The sequence below is a fragment of the Camellia sinensis genome, unplaced genomic scaffold (genome assembly GCF_055761805.1).
Source record: "Camellia sinensis isolate YWXY unplaced genomic scaffold, ASM5576180v1 Unanchor2, whole genome shotgun sequence".
Classification (NCBI taxonomy): Eukaryota; Viridiplantae; Streptophyta; class Magnoliopsida; order Ericales; family Theaceae; genus Camellia; species Camellia sinensis.
The window spans coordinates 4,195,243-4,213,362 of NW_028129079.1; the positions used below are offsets into that span (position 1 = coordinate 4,195,243).

The 18,120-nt window shown below is 39.3% G+C and overlaps 1 long non-coding RNA gene across 1 annotated transcript; it reads right to left on the reverse strand.

Annotated features, from left to right (window-relative positions):
- Positions 1-12,593: 12,593 nt before the first annotated feature.
- On the reverse strand, positions 12,594-15,531 carry LOC114316275 (uncharacterized). Its single transcript, XR_014358356.1, has 3 exons — positions 15,392-15,531; positions 14,475-14,519; positions 12,594-12,896 (listed from the first exon to the last, which is right to left on the reverse strand). It is a non-coding gene; the product is annotated as an uncharacterized LOC114316275 (long non-coding RNA).
- Positions 15,532-18,120: the final 2,589 nt, after the last annotated feature.

An 18,120-nucleotide genomic window follows, 5' to 3' on the forward strand; every position in this document is an offset into this window, starting at 1 on the left:
CCCCAACATATCAAAATACTAAAATTTAAAGACAAAGCTCATAAGATGGAGTAGGTTATCCCTACCTCGAATGATGGGGCTCAACGAAGGAGATGAAGAAACGAAAATGCTCCAAATTCCGAAATTTTCAGATTAGAAGATAGCCCTCGACGATCAACACAACTTTTGTAAAGGCCCAAGGTGAGAAAATAACTCCTACTAGATCAATACTAAGAGAGAAGTTAGGGTTTTAGTGAGAGGAGCTCTCAAAATAGCTTTTTGGAAAAGTAAGAGAGAGAAAGGATGTTGAAAAATGAACAAAAAGGTCGGATCTCGGCTTTATATAAAAGTCGCCCCACTCGAGCGGCAAAATCCCCGCTCGAGCGTCACTCACAGATCCCCGCTCGAGCGTCCAATCCCCCACTCGAGCGGCGGATGCATGCTCCCAGAACTTTTACAAACATGATGCCCGCTCGAGCGTCAAACTCCCCGCTCGAGCGTCAGAAACAAACTCCCGCTCGAGCGTCCAATCCCCCGCTCGAGCGTCTACCACTGTAGACGAAATACTGGATGGGTGATTTCCCCGCTCGAGCGCCAACACCCCCGCTCGAGCAGACAAGCACCAACAGAGTCCCGCTCGAGCGTCAAAAGAGCCGCTCAAGCGGAGAGACCAAAAACTGGGCAAGGATTTTACGTTTTAAAACACAACCAACTTATTCCCAACTTGCCAAACACAACCCAAAGCTCGAACACGAAGAGAAAGGAATAGAAAGAGGATAAGACAACAGCACCCTCACGAAACCGAATCCGGATTACAGTTAAACAACAACAGGGAATACCGGGATCGCTATACCTATACCTTAACGATCTATATGGAAATTAAATAAAAAAGAAAATTGAATAGAAAAGAGAATTGAATAAAAATAAAAATGGAAGTTCATTCAAGAAAACACTACAACTTAACGATCTATTTGGAACTTAAATAAAAAACGAAGTTGAATAAAAAAGAAATTGAATAAAAATGGAAGTTGCATAAAATTAATAATGGAAGTTCATTAGAAAAACTACTATACCTTAACGATCTATTTGGAAATTAAATAAAAATGGAAACTGAATTAAAAAATGAAAATGAATAAAAATGGAAGTTGAATAAAAATAAAAATGGAAGTTCACTCAAGAAACCACTATACCTTAACGATCTATTTGGAAATTAAATAAAAAAGGAAATTGAATAGAAAATGAAATTGAATAAAAATAAAAATGGAAGTTCATTCAAGAAAACACTACAACTTAACGATATATTTGGAAATTAAATAAAAAAGGAAGTTGAATAAAAATGAAATTGAATAAAAATGGAAGTTGTATAAAATTAATAATGGAAGTTCATTAGAGAAACTACTATACCTTAACGATCTATTTGGAAATTAAATAAAAATGGAAATTGAATTAAAAAAGGAAAATGAATAAAAATGGAAGTTGAATAAAAATAAAAATGGAACTTGCATAAAATTAAAAATGGAAGTTCATTCAAGAAATCACTGTACCTTAACGATCTATTTGGAAATTAAATAAAAAAGAAAATTGAATAGAAATGTGAATTGAATAGAAATAAAAATGGAAGTTCATTCAAGAAAACACTACAACTTAACGATCTATTTGGAAATTAAAAAAAAAAAGGAAGTTGAATAAAAATGAAATTGAATAAAAATGGAAGTTGCATAAAATTAATAATGGAAGTTCATTAGAGAAACTACTATACCTTAACAATCTATTTGGGAATTAAATAAAAAAGAAAATCGAATTAAAAAAGGAAAATGAAAAAAAATTAAAGTTGAATAAAAATAAAAATGGAAGTTGCATAAAATTAAAAATGGAAGTTCATTCAAGAAGCCACTATACCTTAACGATCTATTTGGAAATTAAATAAAAATGGAAATTGAATTAAAAAAGGAAAATGAATAAGAATGGAAGCTGAATAAAAATAAAAACAAAAATGGAAGTTGCATAAAATTAAAAATGAAAGTTCATTCAAGAAACCACTATACCTTAACGATTTATTTGGAAATTAAATAAAAAAGAAAATTGAATAGAAATGTGAATTGAATAGAAATAAAAATGGAAGTTCATTCAAGAAAACACTACAACTTAACGTTTTATTTGGAAAAAAAAAAAAAAGGAAGTTGAATAAAAATGAAATTGAATAAAAATGGAAGTTGCTTAAAATTAATAATGGAAGTTCATTAGAGAAACTACTATACCTTAACGATCTATTTGGAAATTAAATAAAAAAGGAAATTGAATTAAAAAAGGAAAATGAAAAAAAATGGAAGTTGAATAAAAATAAAAATGGAAGTTGTATAAAATTAAAAATGGAAGTTCATTCAAGAAACCACTATACCTTAACGATCTATTTGGAAATTAAATAAAAAAGGAAATTGAATAGAAAAGTGAAGTGAATAAAAATAAAAATGGAAGTTCATTCAAGAAAATACTACAACTAAACGATCTATTTGGAAATTAAATAAAAAAGGAAGTTGAATAAAAATGAAATTGAATAAAAATGGAAGTTGCATAAAATTAATAATGGAAGTTCATTAGAAAAACTACTATACCTTAACGATCTATGTGGAAATTAAATAAAAATGGAAATTGAATTAAAAAAGGAAAATGAATAAAAATGGAAGTTGAATAAAAATAAAAATGAAAGTTGCATAAAATTAAAAATGGAAGTTCATTCAAGAAACCACTATACCTTTACGATCTATTTGGAAATTAAATAAAAAAGGAAATTGAATAGAAAAGGAAATTGAATAAAAATAAAAATGGAAGTTCATTCAAGAAAACACTACAACTTAACGATCTATTTGGAAATTAAATAAAAAAAGAAGTTGCATAAAAATGAAATTGAATAAAAATGGAAGTTGCATAAAATTAATAATGGAAGTTCATTAGAGAAACTAATATACCTTAACGATCTACTTGGAAATTAAATAAAAATGGAAAGTGAATTAAAAAAGGAAAATGAATAAAAATGAAAGTTGACTAAAAATGAAAATGGAAGTTGCATAAAATTAAAAATGGAAGTTCATTGAAGAAGCCACTATACCTGTCACGCCCCAAACTTGCCCCTAAAAGTTTGGGCATGACCTACACAGAAACGGATGCATAACCTGGTATACATATCATATGGGGCCTGAACGGAAGCATTTACCAATATAAATTAACATAAATAAAAGAAGTGTCACGCCCCCAAACCGCCCCTAGTAGTTTGGTGCCGTGATGGCCAGTAATTCGAGATTACCGAAGGCCGACTTACAAGAATCACACACAATCAGAGTATAAAATGTAGGGCTTACAAGTGCGGAAGCAACCTATATACATACAGAATCTAAATAGTCCACGAGAGCCGTGCTTAAGTCCAATGAAATGGCATACATTCTTACAAAGTCTTACAACTTAGATACAATAAGGAAATGAGATACAAAAATACATCTTGACCAAAAGGCTTCTCAAGCCGACATATACAAGTACACATGAAATATAAGCTAAGAAGCATAATCTTCAAGATGGTGTAAAATGCTAATCCAAAACACGTCGGCAATGCACCCAAAAACACATCGGCTACACGTCTAGGCCTCAATGCCTTCTTGCTCATCACCTACATATATATAGAGAGGGTGAGCTTGGGTACTCAGTGAATGATATTAGAAATAAAGGTTTTGCATGATTGATATCCAAGATTTCTTTTCAAACCATAGATAGCATACTTTACAATCAAGGGGGAAATCAAGTTCATTGCCGGCCTTTCAAGTTCTTTGGATGTTATTACATCTACTTAATACAAGGGGGTGATGACAATTTCGAGACAAGAGTGCAGTTGCATTATAGTCCCCTGCAGCTAAGTACTTTCAAGACAAGAGTGCAGTTGCATTATAGTCCCCTGCAGCTAAGGACTTTCAAGACAAGAGTGCAGTTGCATTATAGTCCCCTGCAGCTAAGGACTTTCGAGACAAGAGTGCAGTTGCATTATAGTCCCCTGCAGCTAAGGACTTTCAAGACATGTCATCAAAACAAGATAGAGCTTAATATACAAGTAGGGATAGTCATTCATGCTAGATCAAGTACTTTTCAAAACAAGGCAAGACGAGATTTATGAAAGCAAGTGTAACATAGCTTTATTAAAAATACCACTCACATAGTTCTTCACACGTCGGGGTCGAGACAAGCCCAAGTCCTACAAACACATGACAAAGCCTATTGAATGCACCTTCAACAAGTTTCGTATGTACACAAATGATTTTCGGAAAACATGCTAGGCACCAACCAGGTCTAGGCCGAGGTTCCACACCTCCTCGCCGAGGTGTGTTCCAGAGGGCCACATGCAAGGAGAAGAGGTCGGGAAACTCTGGGTTTCCCTCTGCTGATGAATATGAAGAACACGAGTATGAAAACATGGAAAATACGAATGTTCGATCACAATCTGCCATCACAAATCTGGGATTTTCATGTTACGGGTTTGAAAACATGGACCTGGGTACCCATAGTTGAAAATCATGCAAGAACAAACACAAAACGTGAGTCTAGGCAAAAAGCTTTCGGATCAAAACATGACTTTTCTTGAAGAACACATGAATGTCATTTTCTCTTTCTAAAACTGAATTTCAAGACGATGCATGGCTTACAAATCATATCCGATCATGCAATGCAATAACATGAACATAGAGAACGTCATGAGCAGATTAAGAATCTAACCTTAGAACACGAATCTAACGGTTTGATCTCAAGGAATCAAGCTTGAAGACTTACTTTCTCACTCTAAAACTCCTTCTTCCTCCTAGAGTTTCTCTCTCTACAAGGCAAGGTTATGACACTAAAATGATAAGTGCTCTCACTCGGTTCTGTGCTTAATCCCTCTGTTGGGACACGTGGCAGCGACTGGTTGGGTTCACCCTGAAAAGGTGGCTGACAGACTGGACAAAGCATGGTGAAAGGGTGTTCAATAAGCAAAACGGTATAGGCTTCCTGACAAGGCAACGACATCGGCTAATAACAAGGCGTTTCTAACAAGCTACACGGAACGGTACTCCGGCAAGGGGTGACATCGGCCAACAAAAGGACTTCGGCAACTAAGGTGACAATGACCTCGGCTAGGAAGGACGACACTTGACTAAGCTGTGCCACATCTTGGCCTAGATGCGCCACACCTCGGTCTAGGTCATACCACTCCAGGACGAGATCACTTGGGTGCGAAGGTAACATCTTGGCTAACGCATCAAAGCAAGGATGGTGGTCAACAAAAGGGGTTTTCAAGATACTTCTAGGCTGAGGATGACCTCGGCTCGGAATGGTCTAGGCGCAACGTAACCTAGGCTTGGCGTAACGTCGGCTAATCATAACTTAGACAAGCACATAACACTTGGACAAATCTCAAAGGTATCATATCAAGGCATGGATCTCACTCACTTAAGCAGGGCAAGTCACGAACATACACATGCAAGCTTAACAAACCATAATCATACAGATGTTCATGAACATGATTAAGATGAAAAATGTGGGTTCTTACAGTCTACCCTGCTTAAGGAAGTTTGATCCCCAAACTTAAGTTACCTTGTCCTACAAATAACTCCGGATAACAGATTTTCATTTCTTCCTCCTTTTCCCACGTGGCCTCCTTGCCGTAATGCTTCTCCCATTCGATTTTCACCATTGATATCGACTTGTTTCTCAACTGTCTCACTTGTCTGTCGATAATTCTAATCGGCTTCTCTTCGTAGCCCAGGTCTTCATTAACTACAACCCCGGAGTAATCTATTACATGCAGTGGGTCTCGGATATATTTTCTCAGCATTGAAACATGGAATACGCCGTGGACTTGGCTCAATTCTGGCGGCAAAGCGAGTCTGTAAGCAACGGTGTTAACTTTCTCAAGAATTTCAAACGGCCCAATATATCGGGGTGCAAGTTTACCCTTCTTCCCAAATCTCGAAACTCCTGTCATCGGTGAGACCTTCAGAAATACATGATCCCCAATTTCAAATTCTAACTCCCTCCTTCTTTGGTCGGCATAACACTTCTGTCGACTCTGTGCGGTTTTAATCCTCTGCTGAATGAGTTTGATCTTTTCAGTTGTCACCTGAATCAACTCGGGGCCAATTAGAGCTTTGTCTCCTACCTCGGTCCAACATATCGGCGATCTGCACTTTCTTCCATACAAAGCTTCATACGGCGCCATGCCTATGCTGGCTTGATAACTGTTGTTGTACGCGAATTCCACTAATGGCAAATGCGATTCCCAGCTTCCCTGGAAATCCAATACGCATAGTCTGAGCATGTCTTCGAGTGTTTGGATCATTCTCTCCGTTTGCCCGTCGGTCTGGGGGTGGAAGGCTGTGCTAAATCTCAACTCTGTTCCCAAGGCTCCTTGTAGACTCTGCCAAAATCTAGAAACGAACTTCGGATCTCGGTCTGACACAATGGACATCGGCACTCCATGAAGCCTAACGATCTCATTCATGTACAATTCGGCAAGTCGGTCGGCATTGAATGTAGTCTTGACAGGCAAGAAGTGAGCTGACTTAGTAAACCTGTCGACTATAACCCAAATGGAATCCATACCTCTTTGCGTCCTCGGCAAACCCACTACGAAATCCATGGAGATGTGCTCCCATTTCCATTCAGGAATTGACAAGGGTTGAAGAAGTCCTGCCGGTCTCTGGTGTTCTGCCTTCACTTGCTGACAACTCAGACACTGAAATACAAACTCGGCTATCTCTCTTTTCATGTTTGGCCACCAAAAGGTCCGCTTTACGTCCTGATACATCTTGGTGCTCCCTGGATGAATGGAAAACTTGGAACTATGGGCCTCTTGCAAAATCTTCCTTTTCAACTCTGGTACGTCGTCTACACACAATCTTCCCTCAAACTTAAGCACCTGATTTTCCACTGTGTATCCTGGCCTCGGCTTGATGACGAATTCATCAATTACCTTCTTGAGGAATTTACCCTCCTTCTGCCTGGTCTTCACTTCCTCAATAATGGTCGGTTCCACCGAAACCGCTGTCAGGCACGCCAAACTTCCAACTAACTTCCTGCTTAATGCGTCGGCTACGGAGTTTGCCTTACCTGGGTGATACTGAATCTGCATGTCATAGTCCTTCAACAGCTCGAGCCATCTTCTCTGCCTCATATTTAACTCTTTCTGGGTGAACAAGTACTTCAGACTCTTGTGGTCGGTGAAAACTTGGCAAGATGTTCCATACAAGTAATGACGCCATATCTTCAAAGCAAAAACCACGGCAGCTAACTCCAGATCATGGGTAGGATAATTCTTTTCATTGGGCTTCAACTGACGAGACGCGTACGCTATGACTTTACCTTCTTGCATTAACACGCAACCCAAACCCTTATGTGAAGCATCACTGTAAATCTGAAATTCCTCATTAGCCGATGGTAGTATAAGAACTGGTGCTGTAACTAACCTCGTCTTCAGCTCCTGGAAGGCTGATTCTCTTTCATGGGTCCATTCATAAGCTGCTCCCTTCTTAGTTAGTTGTGTCAATGGCACTGCAATCCTCGAGAAATCCTTCACAAACTTTCTGTAATAACCTGCCAAACCCAGGAAACTACGAACCTCGGACACGTTGGTCGGCGTCGGCCAATTCACAACAGCCTCAATCTTACTGGGGTCAACTGATATACCATCTTCATTAATCACATGCCCTAGAAATGAAATGCTGGAAAGCCAAAACTCGCATTTACTCAACTTAGCGTACAACTTCTTATCCCTCAAGGTCTGCAGGGCAAGTCTCAGATGATTCTCGTGCTCGCTCGTACTCCCGGAATAGATCAATATGTCGTCGATAAAAATAATGACAAACTCATCTAGGTACGGCTTAAAGACTCTGTTCATCAAGTCCATGAATGCTGCTGGGGCATTGGTTACTCCGAAGGGCATTACCAAAAATTCGTAGTGGCCATATCTTGTCCGAAAAGCAGTTTTCTCGATGTCCTCGGCTTTAACCTTCAACTGGTGGTAGCCTGACCTAAGGTCAATCTTGGAAAAGACTCGTGCTCCTCGTAGTTGATCAAGCAAATCATCAATCCTTGGCAATGGATACTTGTTCTTAATGGTCACTTTATTAAGTTCTCTGTAGTCGATACAAAGGCGAAGTGTGCCATCCTTTTTCTTAACAAACAGAACGGGTGCCCCCCATGGTGAAGTGCTCGGCCTGATAAATCCCTTATCCAACAATTCTTGTAGTTGCAATTTCAGTTCTCTAAGTTCGGCTGGGGCCATTCTGTAGGGTGTTTTGGAGATAGGTTGTGTTCCTGACAAGACGTCCACAGTAAACTCTATTTCTCTATCGACAAGGTGGCCAGGCAACTCATTCGGAAAGACATCGGGGAATTCCTCAACCACGGGTATGTCGGCTAACTCAACACTTCCATTCGAATCACTTAGTATACTGCACAAATAACCCGGACATCCCTTTTGGATCAACTTGTAGGCCTTCATGGATGAGATTAAGTAAGGTGGGGGTACTACTCCTTTACCTTGGAAAATGACCTCAGCTTGACTTGGGGTCTTCAATGTGACGCTCTTAGTAACACAATTAATGGATGCATGGTTCGCTACTAACCAATCCATTCCCAATATGACATCGAAGTGGGTCATGCTTAATGGCATCAAATCAACTAACAACTCTACCCTCTCAATCATGACAATACACGCCCTATAAATGGATGTGACAATCATATTTCTCCCAGATGGAGTAGACACAGATAATATGTAGTCAAGGGGTTCTAATTCTCTACTCAACTTCTCGGCAAATATAGTGGACACAAATGAATGCGTAGAACCCGAATCAATCAATACGTATGCATCTTGAGAACAAATTGAAATGGTACCTGACACCACTGCTTCAGCATTCTGGGCGTCTCCTGGCACTAATGCGAAAACTCTACCCTGCCTCGCCTGTATCCCCCCGATGTTATTCTTCTGTGCAGAGCCTGAGGTGCTTCCATTCCTCTTCCCATCATCGGTCCCTGCTTTCGGGCAGTCCTTCACGCGATGGCCTATCTCGCCACACTCATAGCAAGCTCCTGTTGCCCAACGACAAACCCCGAAATGTAGCTTTCCACAGCTCGCGCACACCGGCTTGGCGTTACCTTCCTGATTTGAGTTGCTGGAACTGTCTGTGCTCATTCTCTTCTTGGCGTTGAAAGGAACTCGGCGATTATCATAATTCTGTCTCTTCCTCTGACCCTCGCCTGAATTCTGGTATCGATTTAAATTAGCTTCAGCCAGGATGGCCTTGTCCAGTACTCCGGCGTATGTCGGCATATTGAGCATATTGACCCGATCTTGTATCGGTCCACGTAACCCACTTTCGAACTTTCTCGCTTTTCGGTATTCGTCGTCAACCATATGAGGCGCATATCTCGCCAGTTCAGTAAAGGCACGATCGTATTCTGCGACTGTCTTGTTCCCTTGCATCAGATTCTGAAACTCCGTGGTTTTTCGGTCTCGGACGCTAAGGGGGAAATGCTTGTTGTAGAATAACTCCAAAAATTTTGCCCAAGTTAAACCCGGATTGCTTTCTCGGACCATCATCCACCACCTACGAGCATCGTCGTCTAATGTGAATGCTGCCAGGGATACCTTTTGAGCGTCTGTACTGGGGAAGATCTCAAACAACTTCTCCATCTCTAAGACCCACGCCTCGGCTTTCATTGGTTCTATGCCCCCTTGGAATCTTGGCGGTTTCATCTTCTTGAACTCTCTGATCAGAGTTATCGTGTCGTTCCCATACAAAGCTTGTGGTTGAGGCACTTGCGGTACTGGAGGGGGTGGAGCTGTATAACGGCCATTCGTCTGTTCGGCCTGCGTGGAAGTCGTACCAGTATCCTGTGGCCTAGGTTGTCTCTGCTCACGAACCAAGCCTTCGACTAACCTTTCCAATCTTTCCAATCTATCTTCTGAACGATCTCGGCCAACCGGAGGTCTACCTCTCCTCATGATGCTAGGAGGATGCAAGATGAACTTTAAAAATAACTGAACAGATAATACGTATACAAGTAACAAACGTCTATGCCGAAATGATGCACACGTAGTCAAGTAGCAAGTAATATGATGCAATCCTAACATCATTCTAAGGAAAATCCTATGCTCTTTAGGACTCAAGGTGTGTGATTAACGTACTATAAGGAACGCGTGCTCTGATACCATTCTGTCACGCCCCCAAACCGCCCCTAGTAGTTTGGTGCCGTGATGGCCAGTAATTCGAGATTACCGAAGGCCGACTTACAAGAATCACACACAATCAGAGTATAAAATGTGGGGCTTACAAGTGCGGAAGCAACCTATATACATACAGAATCTAAATAGTCCACGAGAGCCGTGCTTAAGTCCAATGAAATGGCATACATTCTTACAAAGTCTTACAACTTAGATACAATAAGGAAATGAGATACAAAAATACATCTTGACCAAAAGGCTTCTCAAGCCGACATATACAAGTACACATGAAATATAAGCTAAGAAGCATAATCTTCAAGATGGTGTAAAATGCTAATCCAAAACACGTCGGCAATGCACCCAAAAACACATCGGCTACACGTCTAGGCCTCAATGCCTTCTTGCTCATCACCTACATATATATAGAGAGGGTGAGCTTGGGTACTCAGTGAATGATATTAGAAATAAAGGTTTTGCATGATTGATATCCAAGATTTCTTTTCAAACCATAGATAGCATACTTTACAATCAAGGGGGAAATCAAGTTCATTGCCGGCCTTTCAAGTTCTTTGGATGTTATTACATCTACTTAATACAAGGGGGTGATGACAATTTCAAGACAAGAGTGCAGTTGCTTTATAGTCCCCTGCAGCTAAGGACTTTCAAGACAAGAGTGCAGTTGCATTATAGTCCCCTGCAGCTAAGGACTTTCAAGACAAGAGTGCAGTTGCATTATAGTCCCCTGCAGCTAAGGACTTTCGAGACAAGAGTGCAGTTGCATTATAGTCCCCTGCAGCTAAGGACTTTCAAGACAAGAGTGCAGTTGCATTATAGTCCCCTGCAGCTAAGGACTTTCAAGACATGTCATCAAAATAAGATAGAGCTTAATATACAAGTAGGGATAGTCATTCATGCTAGATCAAGTACTTTTCAAAACAAGGCAAGACGAGATTTATGAAAGCAAGTGTAACATAGCTTTATTAAAAATACCACTCACATAGTTCTTCACACGTCGGGGTCGAGACAAGCCCAAGTCCTACAAACACATGACAAAGCCTATTGAATGCACCTTCAACAAGTTTCGTATGTACACAAATGATTTTCGGAAAACATGCTGGGCACCAACCAGGTCTAGGCCGAGGTTCCACACCTCCTCGCCGAGGTGTGTTCCAGAGGGCCACATGCAAGGAGAAGAGGTCGGGAAACTCTGGGTTTCCCTCTGCTGATGAATATGAAGAACACGAGTATGAAAACATGGAAAATACGAATGTTCGATCACAATCTGCCATCACAAATCTGGGATTTTCATGTTACGGGTTTGAAAACATGGACCTGGGTACCCATAGTTGAAAATCATGCAAAAACAAACACAAAACGTGAGTCTAGGCAAAAAGCTTTCGGATCAAAACATGACTTTTCTTGAAGAACACATGAATGTCATTTTCTCTTTCTAAAACCGAAATTCAAGACGATGCATGGCTTACAAATCATATCCGATCATGCAATGCAATAACATGAACATAGAGAACGTCATGAGCAGATTAAGAATCTAACCTTAGAACACGAATCTAACGGTTTGATCTCAAGGAATCAAGCTTGAAAACTTACTTTCTCACTCTAAAACTCCTTCTTCCTCCTAGAGTTTCTCTCTCTACAAGGCAAGGTTATGACACTAAAATGATAAGTGCTCTCACTCGGTTCTGTGCTTAATCCCTCTGTTGGGACACGTGGCGGCGACTGGTTGGGTTCACCCTGAAAAGGTGGCTGACAGACTGGACAAAGCATGGTGAAAGGGTGTTCAATAAGCAAAACGGTATGGGCTTCCTGACAAGGCAACAACATCGGCTAATAACAAGGCGTTTCTAACAAGCTACACGGAACGGTACTCCGGCAAGGGGTGACATCGGCCAACAAAAGGACTTCGGCAACTAAGGTGACAATGACCTCGGCTAGGAAGGACGACACTTGACTAAGCTGTGCCACATCTTGGCCTAGATGCGCCACACCTCGGTCTAGGTCATACCACTCCAGGACGAGATCACTTGGGTGCGAAGGTAACATCTCGGCTAACGCATCAAAGCAAGGATGGTGGTCAACAAAAGGGGTTTTCAAGATACTTCTAGGCTGAGGATGACCTCGGCTCGGAATGGTCTAGGCGCAACGTAACCTAGGCTTGGCGTAACGTCGGCTAATCATAACTTAGACAAGCACATAACACTTGGACAAATCTCAAAGGTATCAAATCAAGGCATGGATCTCACTCACTTAAGCAGGGCAAGTCACGAACATACACATGCAAGCTTAACAAACCATAATCATACAGATGTTCATGAACATGATTAAGATGAAAAATGTGGGTTCTTACAAGAAGTGCATCCATTGAGCGACCACTATCATGCCAGGATCACAGACAGAACATAAGGCAAATAAACATACAGTGACGTGCACCAGAGAGTTAGTTATGTACATATATATATATACAGACCCAGCCCTTAGAATTGGGCGTAAAACAACATGGACAGGCAAAGGAATTATATATACATCAACCTTAAGCAAACAATCAGAGTGTAAAATCAAAAGTTTAGCAAAAAGGCTGCCTTCACTTAAGTGCCTGGATACTCTGAGGTTGACAAAAGAGGCACGGATGCCATGGGTTAAAACTGACCTCCAGGTGGAGTGCCTACAGAAACAGACATAAGACAAAGTGAGTCAAGCTCAGTGAACAGTAGTACATAAACAATTTAAAGATTAACTTAATTTACTTACAATGTACACATTTTTCTAATTAGATAAGTAAATGCAAAAATCCTGCGGTTAGTTTGATTCTGTACACATTTCAGAACAGTCTTGTCGGTTCATAACTTCATAGGTTGGCCCTTGGCCTGATGGGTTCACACATTCACAAATTAGCCCTTGGCTTAACTTAGATGCATAACTTCACAAATTGGCCCTCGGCCTTTGAGATTCATAGTTTCACAAGTTACAGATTCATACTTCACAAGTTGGCCCTCGGCCTCATAATTTCAGAATTCACAAGTTGGCCCTCGGCCTCAAAAGTTCACAAATTCACAAAGTGGCCCTTGGCCTCATAAGTTCACAAATTCACAAAGTAGCCCTCGGCCTCATAAGTTCACAAATTCACAAAGTGGCCCTCGGCCTCATAAGTTCACAAATTCACAAAGTGGCCCTCGGCCTCATAAGTTCACAAATTATACCTTTCATATCTTCACAAATTATTTCTTTCATAAGTTCACAAGTTATTCCTTTCATATCTTCACAGATTATATCTTTCATAAGTTCACAAGTTATTCCTTTCATATCATCACAAATTATATCTTTCATCAGTTCACAAGTTATTCCTTTCATATCTTCACAAATTATATCTTTCATAAGTTCACAAGTTATTCCTTTCATATCTTCACAAATTATATCTTTCATAATTTCACATAACCGGGTGACCCATAAAGGGACCAAATTGCCTTTAAGCCCAGTTCTTGTATGTATGGACTCAAGAGGCGGTTCGCATTGCAGCACTTAGTTTCGTACTAGGAATCAATAGTTCTTGAAGACTGAACAATTCATATTATGTCATAGCATAAACGAAGTGAATAAACATAACATAATAATGCCAGGTTCATACGAATACCGTTCACAGTGGTGCACATAAATTTCCCTTTATGATTCATTACATGTAGCCGTAGTCATCTTACATATAACAAAGTATTAATAATAATTATTTACAGAAACACATGTGTCGTTACAGTACTATTCATGGGAATAGAACAATTCGCACCATAACGTGAGTCATATAACAATGTTATTGATATTCAATTCTTTGACGTATAAGGAAACCCATGGTTCTGTTCGATTTTCATTTCGTTAATCCATTTTAGGCAGATGTCTATGTCATAAAACATGTATCGAACTAAATAAGGCTGTAGGAGTCCAGGATAGGACGTTCAAAATATCATGTTCCCATTAAGCGGGGTTTATATTCATAATCCCTTCTTACCAACCAGTTGCATAATATTAATAATTCTTGTGCGGAGTTATAGGTAATTTACAGGTTATTATACCTTAAGGATAACCATTAACCATAACCAGAATGTAGAGTAGTTTCAGCGTCATACCGAAGTGCACATAATCTTTCAATGTTCTCACCGATCCCTAAACAACATAAATGCTTACAAAGAACAGTGCGTTAACAATAAGAATTATTTACGATAAGTAAGCGTACGATTGTAGAACTACTACTCACAGTGATTGGTTCCCGTTGGTAATAGGACGATATCCTCGTCTCGACCTACAAGTACAGTGCACAACACATAATATGAGATTATACTCGCTCATTTACTTATTCTCTTTGATCATTCAATCAATTAGCCATGGCGGTACCAAGCTCATTATTTCTTAATAAGTTATACTCCATGTCACAGAAACAGGAGAAATCAATGGAAAATGGTTTAGGTGAAGAAATGGTATAAAATTAGTTGACAGAAAGTGAACAGTTGTCACTAATTTGGACATAACTATTTTTTTATTTAGAATTTGGGCGTGAGACCACTTCCATTGGAAACTAGACTTCCGGGGCTTGATTTTAGGCTCAAGAATCACTCAAAACGGAGCCCCGAGGCAAAAGATATGCTTATTCAAAGATGGAGGGACAAAGCTGTCTCCCGCACGTGCGGGAAACAGGGCCGCACGTGCGGCTCTGGGCAGTGTGTAGTCCGAAAATGGCTCTTTTTGCTCCAACACTTGGTTTTTCCATTTTTAAGCTTGGTTCTTAACATAAATCACTCAAAAACATGTAGAATTGCCCTATAACATGATAAACTAACATCAACCAAGTGTAATTTCATTTCAAACAATTCAATCTTTGTCTCAAAGTTCAAGATTAATGCTTAATCTTTCATGATCTTCAAGGTTCTTAAAAACACAACCCACAACCCACAAATTCACATGATTCTTGCATAATCTAAAGTTTATTTCATGATATCCATGAGCTTGAGCTCCACTCATAAACAAAATTAAAGAACTCAATTTCTAATTCCTCAAATTAGCTCAAGTAAATACATAGATAAACCTTAACCCCAAATGGGTTTAAATCTTCCAAGATCTCTATGATTTTACCAAATTGATACTTTAAACACAAGATTTCAAGATAGATTTTCATACCTAACTCAATCTTTGTCTACCTCTTAGCTCTCTTCAATTCCTCCAAGTCCCATGGGTGATCTTCTTTCTTTCCTTCAATTCTCTTCCTTCATCTTCAAAGCCTCCATGGATGTTGAGAAAATTGACACTCTTCCCTCTCTCCCTTTCACAGTTTCCTCTCTCTCTCTTTAGATATTTTGTTTTTTGACTCCAAAAGTATGAGTTCACCACTTATATAACTCATACCTACCTATATATTAATTATACAAGCTTTATCACAAATAAGGAGGGCCAAACACGCCCTTACGAATCGCGAAAAATTAAATTTCAATTAAACTTTCCAGATGACTCTAAAAATTATGATGATCATAAATATGTCCCCTATTCTGGTTTCTGAAGCCTCTAAGGCCTTCAATTTGCAGTACAAAGTTAACCACCCAAACGCACATTAACAAATCAAACAAATTAGATTTCCAATTAGGTTTCCCAAATAGTTTTAAAAATTTTCATTAACACATCCAAGTCCTCAATTGTGATTTCTGAACCCGTAAAGGTCGGTAATTTCAATTTTACAGTCGTGGCTCAACAAATAATTCCTCAATTTGAACACATATCAATAAATCAAAATGCATTAACCCAATAGGCCGTAAAGGTAATCTCTAATACGGATTTTGGGGTCGTTACAATACCTTAACGATCTATTTGGAAATTAAATAAAAAAGAAAATTGAATACAAAAGTGAATTGAATAAAAATAAAAATGGAAGTTCTTTCAAGAAAACACTACAACTTAACGATCTATTTGGAAATTAAATAAAAAAGGAAGTTGAATAAAAATGAAATTGAATAAAAATGAAAGTTGCATAAAATTAATAATGGAAGTTCATTAGAGAAACTACTATACCTTAACGATCTATTTGGAAATTAAATAAAAAAGGAAATTGAATTTATAGCGATCCCGGTTTCCCCTTTTCTTTAACTGTCGTATCCGGACTTAGGTTCCTTGGAGCTGGTTGTTGTGTATATCTTGTTTACATCCTTTACTCCTTGCATTCGAGTCTTGGGTTCTGTTGGGCAAGTTTGAAACAGGTTGGTTGAACTTAGAAACCAAGAGTAGTTGTCCATATTTTGGCCTTCACGCTCGAGCGGGGATTTTGATGCTCGAGCGGGCCCTTCGTTGTTGTCTATCCGCTCGAGCGGAGTTTTCGACGCTCGAGCGTAGTTTTCCATCTTCCAGTATCTCCTCTGCAGTGTTGTACGCTCGAGCGGGAGTTTTGACGCTCGAGCGGGGTGTTGTGTGTGACGCTCGAGCGGGAGGGTTGACGCTCGAGCGAAGGCCTGGTTCTGTGAAAGTTCTGAGAGTGTGTATCCGCCGCTCGAGCGGGATTGTTGACGCTCGAGCGGGAGTCTGTGAGTGACGCTCGAGCGGGGAGACTTTTATATAAATTCGAGATCCGACTTTTGGATCACTCTTTCAAGATCTTCTCTCTCTCTCTTACTTTTCCAAAAAGCCATTTTCAGAGCTTCTCACTCTAAAATCGGCCATTCTCTCTTAGATTTGATCTAGTAGGAGTTGTTTGCTCACTTTTGGTCTTTACGAAAGTTGTGTTGATCGTCGAGGGCTACATTTTAATCTGAAAATTTTGGAATTTGAAGCATTTTGGTTTTGGTCTTCATCTCCTTTGGAGCTCAAACTTTGAGGTAGGGATATCCTACTCCTCTCTATGAGTTTTGTCTTTAAATTTTAGTATTTTGAGATGTTGGGGTTGGTTTGGTAATTTCGTGAAAGTTTGGGGCCTTTGTGTAAATTTACAAAAGTTGGGGTTTTAACTATATAAAGCCTAGATGCATGTTTGGCATGGAAAAAGTGAAATTAATGTTAAAACATTAATGAAAATGGAACCTAGGGGTTGTAATGTTAATTATGGAAAATGCCCTAATTACACTGGTTAATTAATTTGTAGAATTAATTGTGAGAAATGAGGAATTGAATTGGAAATGTTGAGATTGGAAATATATGGGATTAAAAGGTGTAGTTGGATTTTATGTCACTCGCTTAGTTGGAAATGTTGATTTTATATCCATTTGTGCATTTATTTTCTGTTTAGAAATAACTGCTTTGGACTATCGGTGGAGGATAGTCGTGATTGTTGTAGACAATGCATGATGATTAGGCAAACTAAAACTAATCGATTGAATGTGTCATAGAGTATGACGGTGGATTGAATACATTAATTTTATGTATTGATTGATTGTGTATAGAACCTTTGTGTTTATATGCATTGTGTATAGAGAAGGAGATGGGGGATGTACTCCGCGGTTTAAGGGAAGATGGGGGATGTACCTCTAAACCGGATAGTGTTAGGAGGAGATAGGGGATGAACTCCGTAGATACAGCTCATATGCTTGTCTAGAAAAGTGAAGATACAGCTCATAGGCTTATCTTTGAGAAGTGTAGATACAGCTCATATGCTGTCTAGTGAAGTGTGGATATAGCTTATATGCTTATTTGTTGATGCGTGATATGTTTATCTATTGATATGTTGATATAGCTAATATGCTTATCTACTAAATAAAGGTGGAGAATGAAAAGTAACATAGACTTGTATGTTATGAAATTGTGATGAGATATATGTGGATGTATCGGTATTGGCCATCTATCAATTGTTAATCTTTTAGTCATCGTTCATAGTTGGTTTAGTATATCTCTGCTGGGCTGTGGCTCACCCTATATGGGAATATCATTTTCAA